The sequence below is a fragment of the Protopterus annectens genome, chromosome 8.part1 (genome assembly GCF_019279795.1).
Source record: "Protopterus annectens isolate FY-2018-M chromosome 8.part1, PAN1.0, whole genome shotgun sequence".
Lineage (NCBI taxonomy): Eukaryota > Metazoa > Chordata > Ceratodontiformes > Protopteridae > Protopterus > Protopterus annectens.
Genome location: NC_056742.1, coordinates 470,272,574 through 470,286,434, shown reverse-complemented (window position 1 = coordinate 470,286,434; position 13,861 = coordinate 470,272,574). Strand labels below are relative to the sequence as shown.

At 38.1% G+C, this 13,861-nt stretch overlaps 1 protein-coding gene across 1 annotated transcript in view; it reads right to left on the bottom strand.

Annotated features, from left to right (window-relative positions):
- RPGRIP1L (RPGRIP1 like) overlaps positions 1 to 13,861 on the bottom strand; it is a 1,932,928-nt gene that overhangs the window by 1,855,497 nt on the left and 63,570 nt on the right. The window lies entirely within an intron of this gene.

Below are 13,861 nucleotides of genomic sequence, written 5' to 3'. Positions count from 1 at the left end.
GTACATACCAAATGCCCAACCTCTCATCAAAACAAAACATCAGCTCCTTTGCAAAGGTTTCTTCCTACAAATACTTCAAAAGGACAACACTACTTTTATCTGGTGATATTCACCCCAACTCAGGCCCTTGCCAACAGCACTCTAACCATATTTGCACAGCACACCCCCTAGCAACTGCCTCACAAATAACTCATTACAATCACAAACCTCCAAAAATATTTTTTTGTCAATCAATATACAAAGCATTATCAATAAAAGCACCATGCTTCATACTTGGATTTCTCAATATAACCCAGACATAATTGCCCTATCCAAAACATGGCTAAAACCTCATATTACAAACTAGGAAATTCTCCCCCTGGTTATAATATTCTTTGACTGGATAGAAGTTAAAAAAAAGGTGGAGGAGTAGCTCTCAATAGCTATCCCTGATTTCTGGCCTGCCAAAATATCTAGAGCAACCTGTAACCTAAAATCAACAGAAAAACTTGCCACTGCATCAATCTATATACCCCCAGGTAAAAGCATTACCATACTCGAGCAGTTTCTTTCTTGGGTTTCTATATCCATTCTCTATAAAACCATCATCTTTGGGGATATGAATATTGACTGGAACCTTGTTAGTACTGCCACCCTTAGCTACTCCATAAACCTTTATGACTTTACCCAGCTGATCACCTCACCCACGCACTGGCAAAAAAATTCCCAGAATGGCTCGGTCATCGACTGGATATTAGTATCCAACCCCCAGTGCTAACATAACCCTTCCACCCTACCTAACTCCCTTAGCGACCACCTCCCTACCTCAAGAGTCAGACACTCTCCCATTCTTAACACGAGACACTAACAAAGAGAGTCTCATAACCTTAAAAACTACAACTCTGTCACACTAAATGAATTACTGCCCACTGTAAACTGGTCATTCCTACACACATTACCCTTTGAGGCTGTCCAAAGCCTCAACAACATATTCCTAGAAACAAACACCCTGGCTCCCAGTAGAAAAATTATGCTAAAATGTAATTATGCACCATGGGTAAATCAGGCAACTCAATACCTTATGAACAAGAGAGACAGTGACTGCAGAGCAAGGAAAAAACTAACAACTCAACTTTCCACTTGAACTTATATAAACAGCTTCACAACGAAATAAAAAAGCAGGCCCTACTGGACAAAAAAAATTTCTATCAAAAATCTCTGAGCAACCCACATTCCAACCCAAAGAAATCCTGGCACTCAAACAAATTACTATCTCCAGGGAACCCCTCCTCACCAAATCTCATCCCTAACAAACCTTCTAGTGAAACTGCAACTCTACTTAACACCTTTTTCACCGAAACAGTAGAAAAGCTTACTAAACCAGACTCTCGATATTAAGACTATCTCCTACCTCATCTCTTCCATCGTTCTCCCTAGCACCCACAGCAACTTCCTTCATCAGATCACTTAAAGTCAACCCCTGTTCCCCATCAGCTGACAAGCTCCCTCCATTATTTCTCAAACATATAGCCAGATCCATAGCATACCCTGCATCTATACTTATCAATAGCTCCATCCAAGAAAATACAGGACCAGATATCTGAAAAATCTTTCATAATACCCCTCCACAAGGGAGGAAATCCTATAGAACCCTCAAAATTACTGGCCTATTGCCATATTATCCCTTACCCAAGACATTGGAAAAATGTATACATACACAAATACTAAACCACCTCTTACAGGCAAACCTAATTACAATCACACAGCACGGTTTCTGACCATCTCACAGTACTATCACTGCTCTTCTATCCTTCACACACAATATTGCCCAAGCCAGAGATAATAATAAACTCATATCAGCTATATTCCTCGACCTATCCAAAGCATTTGATACGGTTTCCCATCCCAGCCTCATAAATAAACTTTCCAACCTACAACTATCTTCCTCCACTACCTCCTAGTTTAACAGCTGAATCCTTCTCCCTTTCCATCTTAAGACTGGTTTCCCCAGGGCTCTAAACTGGGCCCCCTACTTTAACACATGTACAAATTCCATGTCTCCTATTCCCACTCTAACTTAATACAGTATGCAGACAATTCCACAATTAACACCTCCAACAATATACAAAATCTCCACATTGTCACTCAATCTCTGCACATAGTAGAACAATGGCTAACTGAAAACAACCTGCTTCTCAACCCCAAAAAGACCAAACTTCTCCTTTTCCTTCCAAAAAAACCTCAATCCAACTAAAGAAAACTTGGGTCTATATTAAAATACCGAAACCTCACTTACGCGAATACCTAAATGGCGAACCGCGAAAACACCGAATGTCCTGAAGCACGAAATTCAAAATATCGAATTGCCATAGTTGGCCAACCCCACCACCCACTATGCACTACCTACCCAAACAAAATAAATAATCCACACTTCCCCATATCTACACTTTACCCATATATCCCATATCCTAATCAAACATTCACTACACACAAATGTATCCAACTATAAACAAACACCACCTAACTATGGGAAAAGTATAATTTACGTATACATTCAGCTACACAACTATATTACTATACATACAGTTAACATAACCCTACTTCTAACCCTAAATTAAAGGTTGCATGTATTACTATGTATGCACTTACCTTAACCCGCACTCTAACCCTAAGGTCCGTAACTATTGCACATTTACGTTAGGGAACTATACTGGATAATGGCCAACTATGACAATTCAATATTTCGAATTTCGCACTTCAGGACATTCGGTGTTTTTGCAGTTCGCTATTAATGCGTCTGCGTTTAGGTATTCGTTTAAGTGAGGTTTCGCTATTTTAATATAGACCCAGAAAACTTTACCATCTCATCCTTAGATAATACAGTTATCACCGCCAACTCAAACACCAAACTGCTTGGTGTTACTATAGACAACCAATTAAAATTTAACCTACATACCTTAAACCATATCAAAAAGTCCAATCAAAAACTAGGACTTCTGCACCACAACAACAAATATCTACCTGACAAATCTAGACCTATACTAGCTCAAACATTTATTCTACTATCCCTGCTGTATGCTGCTCCCATACTTACTAACCTCCAAAATGATCTCTTAATCAAACTAGAAACCACCTATAACAAGATAGCCAGATTCGCAGCCAGTAATAGCTACAAATCCCACCATTGTATATCCTTGAAAAGCTTAATATGGCCAGAGCTCCCTCACATGCTTCAAATACCACAATCACAAACTGCACATAGCATCATGAACAGCCCCAACTCCTGCCCTGTCCTTACATCCATACTTATACCCTATACACCTAATCGAGACCTCAGAAGCACAAAACAAAACCTACTTCAGGGAACCAATCCAAACTAAAACATTGGAAAAATACTTTATAGTCATCCAAATGCATACTCGTGGAACAAACTTCCATTAGTCTCGTTGCTCCAAAAGCAACTAAAAATTAATTTCCAACATGCATGGATCTGTACTTGTCAGGAAATAACCTGATGAATTTTTCTTCTTCTCTCAAAGAACATTTCTGCCTGGTATTTCCTATCTAAACTGTCTACACATATTACTCTCTTTTCAGTCAATACCTATGTTATTAAATGCACCTTTGATGTACTGTGTCATGATGTTACTGTGAATTGTACATTACATATTAGAAAATATTTTTTATTTTAAGGCATTGCTATATTTCCTTGCATACAACTTAATGTTAACCACATTTCTCAAACATAGTGCTACTGCATTCTCAAAATACTGTTCTTTTGCCTTATAAATATTCCTGTTGTATATTTCTCTCTCTGCTTTTGCACTATTAAGTATCTTACAACTTGAAATGTTAATTAGTAAAAATAAGAAAAAAAAACTACTTTCCTGGAGCTTTTCTCCTCAGGTCATCTCTGAAAAAGGGCTCTCTGTGCCCAGTTGGACTAACCCAGTTAACAAATGTAAAAATAATTATCTGCTCAGTGTCCTTGCCATGCTTCTGAGGGTTGTTGTGTCTTTCGGCTTTTCCCAGTTAGGGGTCGCCAGAGCGGAACTCCGGTCCGCTAATGATTGGTAGTTGATTTTTACGTGCAGAGTTACCAGCCCTGACGCACAACCTTCAACGAAGGTACACCCATTCACGCATGTCTCCACACAGAAGACGCTCTAGCTGAGAATCGAACCAGATAAGCCCCTTACTGTGAGGCAGCACCACCACCGCGGATCTCCAATTAATCTTGCTCCATCCTTGGTAGATAAAAAAATATATATATATATTTTTTTAATTTTTTGCACTTTGGTTAACTGCTAAGAGTGCAATGGCTTTATTTGTTGATTTTGCTTTTAAATCATTTAATGGACCCAAATATCTGAAACTGTATTGTCAATGTAGCTTGCAGAAGTTGTTTTGTTTTAACATTACACTTACAAGCAATCTTTCCTGAGGTTTTTACACAAAGAAGTTAGCAGTGCCCTGTACAGAAACAAATGCCTGGAAAATAAATGTTATCTATAAAACCACTCTTAGAACGCTAACCTATAACTTAGTGAGGCTAAAACAAAGTCACTGTGCAGAGACAAGCTTAGAGCAGCTAGTCTGCACATTAAACAGCATTATTATCCAATCAATCTAACCTAGTCTAGTACCAAACCACAGAGAGCACCCAAGAAGACCTCTACATAACCCAGTCGATGACCTATAGTAACCCACCCCATACACGACCAGACAACATGGATATGAAATTTCCAAAGGTCTATGTAGCCATCATGGTAGATATGGGCATACTGAGACAACACAGCAATATGTTTCATTTTCACAGACAATCATTTAATACTTAAAAAAAGAAAAAAAAAAAAACAAACAAAACAAAAACAAAAAAAATACACGTACACAATTTCAGTGTAAAAATCTTACATACAAACAAGGTTGACACAAACACACACACACTCACACACACACATACATACACACACTCTACATCCGCCATACATGGTGTCCACCAAACACACACACACACACACACACACACACACTTATGCTGAGGCACTAAAGAGCAACTTTCCCAAACCTCAAGACCTCCTAAGACTATAAACAGCAATGTTTATCCTCAGCAATTACGAAAATACTCACCAAAATCAACACCGAACACACTTCTACACCCAGTGTAGCCTCAAGTGCAAAGCCCATAAAGTAAGCAAACACATTACCCAGGGCTCTTGTCATAGGAGACTCCATTGTACGACACAAAGATGCCCCATTCACCAGACTGAACAAGGGAAAGAGATTGGTTTCTTACTTACTTGGAGCCAGGACCCACCAAGTTATACATACACTCAAGTCAGTACACCACAGATACCAGTATGATTCTATCATACTCCATGTGGGTGTTAATGACCAGAGAAGTACTTCTCTGGAGTATATGAATAGAGACATTGTTGATCACTCTGAATAGGTGTCTCAGGCAGGTATGTGCATTGCACTGAACAGCACTCTAACTTCACCAACAATAATGTCACAGTACAAACAAAAGATGACCGGCTTCAATAACTGGCTTATTTTATGGTATCTTTCCAGGGGGACTCAATACTTCTCAACATGGAAGGGCATACTTAGCAAACCATGGTGCTTTGCAAAGGACGGTCTGCCCCTGTTTTCCCTAGGCTTCTGAATATTGGTTAAAACTTTGTCCACCCCCTTAAGGAAAATGAAAACCTACCAATATAGCAAATAAAACCAAAAGAAACCTAAAGGTGTTACTGCTCAATGATAGGAGCCTAAACAAGAAAATCCACACCTTACAAGCCATCTTCACTCTGAGGATATAGACATCTCTGCTGTTACAGACACATAGTTTAAATCCACAGAAAGTACTGTAGCAGGGCAAGGCCTCAGTGCCTTGCACACATTTAGACCTTCAGCTGCACAGACAGGGACAGAAGGTGGAGGAGTCTCAATCTATACTAGCAACTCAAGGTTGGTTAAACATGATGATGACAGACAGGGACAGAAGGTGGAGGAGTCTCAGTCTATACTAGCAACTCAAGGTTGGTTAAACATGATGATCACAGACAGGGACAGAAGGTGGAGGAGTCTCAATCTATACTATCAACTCAAGGTTGGTTAAACATGATGATCACAGACAGGGACAGATGGTGGAGGAGTCTCAATCTATACTAGCAACTCAAGGTTGGTTAAACATGATGATCACAGACAGGGACAGAAGGTGGAGGAGTCTCAGTCTATACTAGCAACTCAAGGTTGGTTAAACATGATGATCACAGACAGGGACAGAAGGTGGAGGAGTCTCAGTCTATACTAGCAACTCAAGGTTGGCTAAACATGATGATCACAGACAGGGACAGAAGGTGGAGGAGTCCCAATCTATACTAGCAACTCAAGGTTGGTTAAACATGATGATCACAGACAGGGACAGAAGGTGGAGGAGTCTCAATCTATACTAGCAACTCAAGTTGGTTAAACATGATGATGCCCTGGAATTTATCCATGTACAACTCGCTACAGACAGATTCCCATACCATATCATAGCAAGGTATAAGGTCACCCTCTATGTCCCCAGAATCTCATAGCTTGTATGTACACCTTCTGGAGACATTTGCCATTAAACCAAATGCCCAATTCATGGGCAACTTAAACTACTCCTCTAGGACTTGGAAATATATACTGCCTCACAGGCACAATTCCTGAACTTTATTAACCCAAATACCAGAGACCAGACAGTATGCACACCCACACAAATTCAAACATACTGACCTAGTATTCACCAATATGGGAAAGGGCTGCACCCCCCCATGCAACCTCCTCACTGGTGAGGTTGGACCACAAAGCTGCCTCCTTAGAAATAAATCAACCCTGTAACACTAGCAAATCTGTTAACAGTTAGGAACCATTCCAAGACAAACTACATCTTATTAAGCAATATGTCAAAATTCAATGCCCCTCACAATCCCAACCTCAAAGCAACCTATGCAGAATTGTTTGCACACAGCTTGTACAACCATGTAAATGGCTGTATGGAGGCTGCTGTCCCTACTAGAAGTAAGCTCAAACCAAACTCTAAAATCAAATTGAATCCCCCTTCCCCCTTAACACCATAGTGTAATCAGAGAATGTGCTAATTAAAACTCAGTCTAGAAAGTTAAAGACAAATTACAATCTTAGACCAGTTTATTAACACTTTGTATAGGCTAACCAACTAATCAAAACTTTATTAAAGAAACTAACTAAAAGATGACTAACAAAAAGATCTACCAGAATAAATATTAATAAATATACAACATTTAACAAAGATCGCCTTTGTATCAAATACTTCATTACGTTTGTGTGTCAAAAACAAACCACAATATGAATGGACGTGTACAGATATACAACTGAAAACCTTAGTAGGATAAAAAACAAAAATAATTGCCAAGCTGGAAATACAGTGATAAAACATTAAAAATAAAGTACTAAGGCCATGGGGATCTGTTAAACTGTGGCATCTTAAGAAAACAATTAGTTTGAAAGTGTAAGACTGCACTCAAGAGTAACTCTTTAAAACATGAAAGAAAAAAAAAAGACTAAGCCCATGCACAATGTGTGCACTATCAGACTTTCACTGCCTACAAGGAAAAAAATGAAATAAAAGTGTTCAGATTAACTGAAGTAGCATTTAATGTGGAGCCATCAAAAATGATTAATGTATACATGAGCCACTTAAAGTATGTCCTTTTCTTCTTTCAGCATTAGCTTACAATTTTATAAAGTGTTTGATACTTGTTTTTAAACAATATAAGCAAGTAATGTCAGCATTAATCAGTCCCATATCAGTCTTTTAAACAGTGGGGCAGTTTTCAGAGATCTAGTATGCTTTTTATGGAGCAATAATAATTAAGTCCTGGTTTTCTGAAAGTGTTCAGTTTCAGCTGCCACAGTAGTTCACGTTTTTCTAAAAGATTAAGGTGTCTACTTTACTATAGCAAATTTGATACCACTGAGAAAAAAAAAACTATTGAAGAAACAATTAAAAGACCCAGTAATTACTGCCTTCCCTTACACCAAGCTTTAGCAGCCTTTGAAGACGAATGTGAAATGGACATCAGGAAAGTACTGCAAAAACCAGCAGGGAGAAAGTTCTACAACCTTATCAAAGGTGAGGAAAAAAGCATTAGAGCTAGGCAGATGCAAGTCTCAACAGGTTATGAAGGCTGACAAGGGAGGGGGTATTGTTGTTACTGATACCAGGAACTATAGCCAAAGGATACAAGAAATGCTGAGTGACACAAGCTATTATGAGTCTTAAATTTTAGAAAAGATTAAGGCATTGTATAACTGGTACACAGCCTTGACTGCACTTTATGATGATGGCTTGTTAACAGATAACTTGTATGACTATTTACAGACACCTTCCCCAAACTTGCCTAAATTCTTTGGAATCCTAAGCCACATAAAAATAGAGAAAACCCTCCATACAGTCCAGTGGTTGCAAGTGGGCGGTCCCTGACGGACACTACTGCCATCTACCTGGATTTTTTGTTACAACTTCTGGCTGAGAAGAACATTTCACACATAAAAGACTCTAATGATTTTTAAGGAAAATAAAAGAAAGTGTTGCAGTTGATGTTGACAGTATTTTATTAACAACAGATGTCGAATCATTATATACTGTACTACCACATAATTATGGTATTGACACCGGGATTGGATTCTTACAGAAAAAAAACAATGGCACACAAGCACAACATAAGAGAATAGATAAACTTTTAGATATGGTGCTTAGGTACAATTTCTTTATTTTTAATGGAAATTACTATAAACAAAGACAGGTATAGCCATGGGGGCAACCAGGGTCCCCAGCCTAGCCAACATAGTCATAGGCAAGTAGGAGGAGGATTATGTTTATAACAACAAATATATGCAACATATCACAGTGTATCTCTGTTTTACTGACAATAATTGTATTGTGTGGAAAGGAGACAGTGCTAAATTAGTAGACTTTATCAGCTATCTGAACCAAACCATCAGCTTCCTGCGTTTCACCTATTCCCATAGCCTCACGTTGGCAGTCTTCTTAAGATATGTAGATTACTAAAGACTTGGACCAAGGTAAAATTAACACAGATCTTTACATAAAACCTACCAGAGTAAATCTCCTGCTGCATAATAAGAGTCTCCATCCCACCAGGACAAAATATAATGATGTTAAGTCCCAGGACTACAGGTTGGCTAGGAGCATCACAAAAATCAAACCCTTTCTTAAGGACCTAAATGAACTTGAAAATGATTTTCTGGTGAGGGGATGTGAAAGCAATATGTTAAGAAGCACTCTGGAACCTAACATTGAACTAAAAGGTACAAATGCACCAACACTTAACAGGTCATATAGGAGAGTGTTAAATAAATCTATGGACAACAAATCTAACAGTTATATCTTGACTTTTGTTGTTGACTATTACAGCATCGTTAATGTTATTAGAGAGAATTGGGCCATAATTACTGAAAGCTCATATTTAATGGACATCCTTGGAGAAGCTCCTTCTTGTGTGTACAGAAAAGCCAGGATCATTAGGAACTGGGTTGAAGGTAGGCCCAAACCACAGGATACATGCACCAATAAGTGTGGAGCCAGCTATGTCTTTTGTCAGCACATACAGGAGGGAGAGAAGTTTTTCTGCCTGTATTTAAAGAAAATGATTAAAACCAATGCAGGAGGTGACTGTAACTCAATGCAGGTGGTTTACAGGGCTAGCTGCAATGACTGTGAAATCATTTTATGTGGTGAAAATGGTCAGACTTAAAAGAAGGATTTCTGGCCATCTTTCTGCAACTAGAGCTAAGTGCAAGAATAACACACTGGCTCGGCACCTGCAGCTACACATAAGACACACTGAATTTAAATTTCAAATTACTGAGCATGTAGACCTTTTGGAACTTGAAGGAGATATCCCTAATCTTTTAGAAAAATGTGAACTACTGTGGCAGCTGAAACTGAACTCGTTTAGAAAACCAGGGCTTAATTATTATTTTTAAAAGCATACAAGATATCGGAAAACTGCCCCACTGTTTAAAAGACTGATAGGGACTGATTAATGCTAACAATACTTGCTTATATTGTGTTTAAAAAGAAATATCAAATGCTGCTTATTTTATTCACCACTAACTTACAATGTTATAAAGGACATTAGGTGGCTCATGTATACATTAATCATTTCTGATGCCTCCACATTAAATGCTACTTTAGGATTTTAAAACTGAATATTTTTGTTACAATTTTTCCTTTTAGGCAGTGAAAGTCTGATAGTGCACACAATGTGCATGGGCCTATTCTTTCTTTTTTCTTTCCTCTTTTAAAGGTTGCAATTAGTCGAGTGCAGTCTTACACTCTCAGATTGTTTTCTTAGTTAGATGCCATACTTTAACAGAGCCCCATGGCCTTAATGCTTTATTTTAACATTTATAACTATTTCCAGCTTAACAATTATTTTTATGTTACATTTTTTCATCCTACTTAGGTTTTCAGTTGTATATCTATACACATGTTCATTCATATTATGATTTGTTTTTGACACACAAACCTGATGAAGTATTTATTTAATATGAAAGCAATCTTTGTTAAAAGTTGAATATTTATCAATATTTATTCTGGTAGATGTCTATTGGTAGATCTTTTTGTTAGTCAGTCATTTTTTAGTTACTTTGTTTCTTAATTAATAAAGTTTTGATTAGATGGTTAGCCTATACAAAAGTATTAATAAACATCTTCAATTAAAGTTAGTCATCCCAAAAAAAAAAAAAAAAAATATGAGTACTACATCCTGCAGTCTCGATACCTAATTTAACATATGATGTCACAATATGGCAATACTTCCCCTCAGTTCAACAAACTAGGAAAACTATGGGGGAGAGTGCAGTCAGATACTTTATGGCCTAAATATATCCCCTTTAAAAATGGAGGAGGGCATCAGCACTCTGGCACACACTAATTAAATTATGCAATCTTGATAAGGAAAAAGGAGCAGTTTTTGCAGTATTTTTTGCTTACTGTTGACTTACGTTTTGTCACAAATGAAACTTTGTCTAAAGTCTGGGTTATAGCACAGCCATATTTTGGGAGGACACTTGGACATGGACAAAACCAAAGTTCAAATTTTACCTAGATTTTACTGACCTATTGTAATAAATGACACTGAGAATTTTTATGTAGCTTGTCCAGTAACTCAAAAGATGGCACCTCTCCTGGGCTGAAAAGCCAGATGAAAACTATGTGTATTACTGAAGTCACATTCGAATGGATAGCCATAATCTTATAGGTCCACTAGAAAAGACTAGCAATGGCTACCAATACATTCTAATGACTACTGATTATGTTATGAAGTACTTGTGTAAAAAGCCAATATGTTATGAAGTACTTGTGTAAAAAGCCAATGCTAAGGCAACAGCCAAAAAACTAGCTTTTAATTTTTCTCCAGGGTAAGGATCGCTAAGAAAAGATTCATATGCTAGTGAACTCCATTTATATCCAGAGTAATGCAACAGCTTGCCAGCATTTTACTGAAACAGTTATAAACTTTAGTGTACCACTCTCAAATTAGTGGATTAATGGACGGCTTTAATAAAACTCTGGCATCTATGTAAAGATACTCACAGATCAAGATGGCAAGAATTGGGACCAGTTATTTCCCTACAATTGGAATAACTCTTTCTCCTACCTATCAGGATTGTTATTAATTTTCATCAAAACAATCCTCATGCATGATGCAATCTTCTTTCCACAGACAGTTAGCTGCATGAACCTTTTACTGTCACCCTATATCGCTCCCTTCCCACAATCCATTTGTACAGTACTTGCCATGTTTATCCTTTATAATATTCTTATTATGGATGGGATAGTATTAAATTATCTCTTTCCATTCTTAACTCAGCCCTTCCCTCCCTCCATCCTTTCCTCAGATTGACCACATTCTGCCATCGTCTACATGTATGAATTTCTTGTGCAGGTTTTGTTCTGATACCTTTTGCCCTTTTTTTCCAGTTATTTGCAATAACATTTTTTTATCTCAAATGCCATAAGCCTTCGTACCCCAAGCTCCCAGCCTTCCTGATGTGCCGCATACATAGTTCCTATGAGTTTTCCCCCTCCTTGTAAAATATGTATTGCTATACCTCTTATACCACTGCTATCCCAAGAACATACACATCACTCCTGCCTCTGCTTTTCCAGATCTCCATCAGTGGTTATTTTAATTCCTTCCTTCTTTCATTAGTCCTTTAGGAGACAGGTGCTATATATGTTAACACCCTAAGCATCAGGTTACCCATCCCATGTATCTTACATGTGGTGGCTTATCTGCTGTATGTCTTTCCATTTCTTTGGACTAATTTTCATACCTATGCTTTTCCCAACTTTTCCTCATTTCCTAACCCATTCTCTCTTCCTTCCTTTTCAGATCTTCATATATTATTCAACATTTCTTCCATACTTCTCCATTCACTGTTTTTCCTTCTTCCTCTGCACCTTTTTTCCATGCCTCCTTCATCTTTAAGTATTTCCACCTCTCTGTTTTCAGTATACCAAACTGTTGTTCTAGGTCCACTAAGATTTAAAATGGCCATCTCCTTCTCTACTCTTCACTCATAAAAGATTTTCCTTTTTTATTCCTTATCCTTCCCATCTCTACTCCTGATTTCTTTCTAAGGTTATCCCCTGGCCATTTGTACCGGACAACTTTTGTTTTTTACCTTCTACATAAATCATGTTGCCTAGCTCTTTCATTACTCTGACTTTTGCTCCAATCTCTGTCACCCTCTCTTCTTGTACTTATATCCAGTTCTATCCAGTTCATTATGTTGCAGGTCCAAGCATACATGGGGGTCTCCATCCCTCCATACTTCTGCATGTCTTTAGTTTAATTAGTTAGAAGTTATGTACTTACCATAACTTGGCTTCTGTATGTCCATTTTCATTCTTCCTCACTGATGGGTCATGGATCTGATTCGGCCGCATTTCTAAGCCATAGTCCAGAGTCTCGAGCTCCTCCCTTCACCCATAATACTCTATACCATCCTTAACTCCTCAAATAGAGTTGGCTGCCTTGCTGCCTCCTAGATTATAGAGACAGAATGGACATAAAAAAGGTTTGAGGTTCAAACCATGGCATATGAAGGTCCCGATATCAGCCAAAGATCCTTCTAGGAGTGGCAAGGCCGGGGAATGGCTGGGAAGGAAGGTGAGGAACAATGAAAATGGACAACAGAGATGCTAAGTTATGGTAAGTATATAACTCCTAAATCTGATGTTGTCTTTTTCAGTCTTCCTCACTGATGGGTCAGAGCCCCCATCTATGCAACTCTTGGGTGACCCTCAAGGAAGGATATGCCGAAGCACCGTCGAGCCAAAAGAAGCCCTGTTTTTGGAGACAAAGTATGAGTCTTTGACCAAGTGGCTCAGCACAGATATCATCACTTGAAATACAAGAGGAAAACGCAGATGAGGTAGCCATAGATCTGGTGGAGTGGGATTTAGGACATTGAAGTAATTCCAAACTTTTCTGAGAATAAATCAGAGAAATACAAATAAATAATCCATTTGGCCAAGGTAATTTTGGAAACTGTATCCTTTTCTCCTAACTGCTTAGGGCAAGCAAATAGTTGATCAGACTTGTACTTTTTTATTCTGTGAAGGTAAAAACATACTTACCTATGGACATCAAACAAATGCAACAAATATTCGCCTTTATCAGTAAAGTTTAGGAAGGAAATTGGCAATTATATCAATTGATTAATAATAGCCTCCATGGCCACTTTAGGCATAAAGGAATGGTTAGTTCAAGAACATACCCTATCCTTATGAACAATTATGTAAGGAGGCCTAGCTGATAAGGTCTGG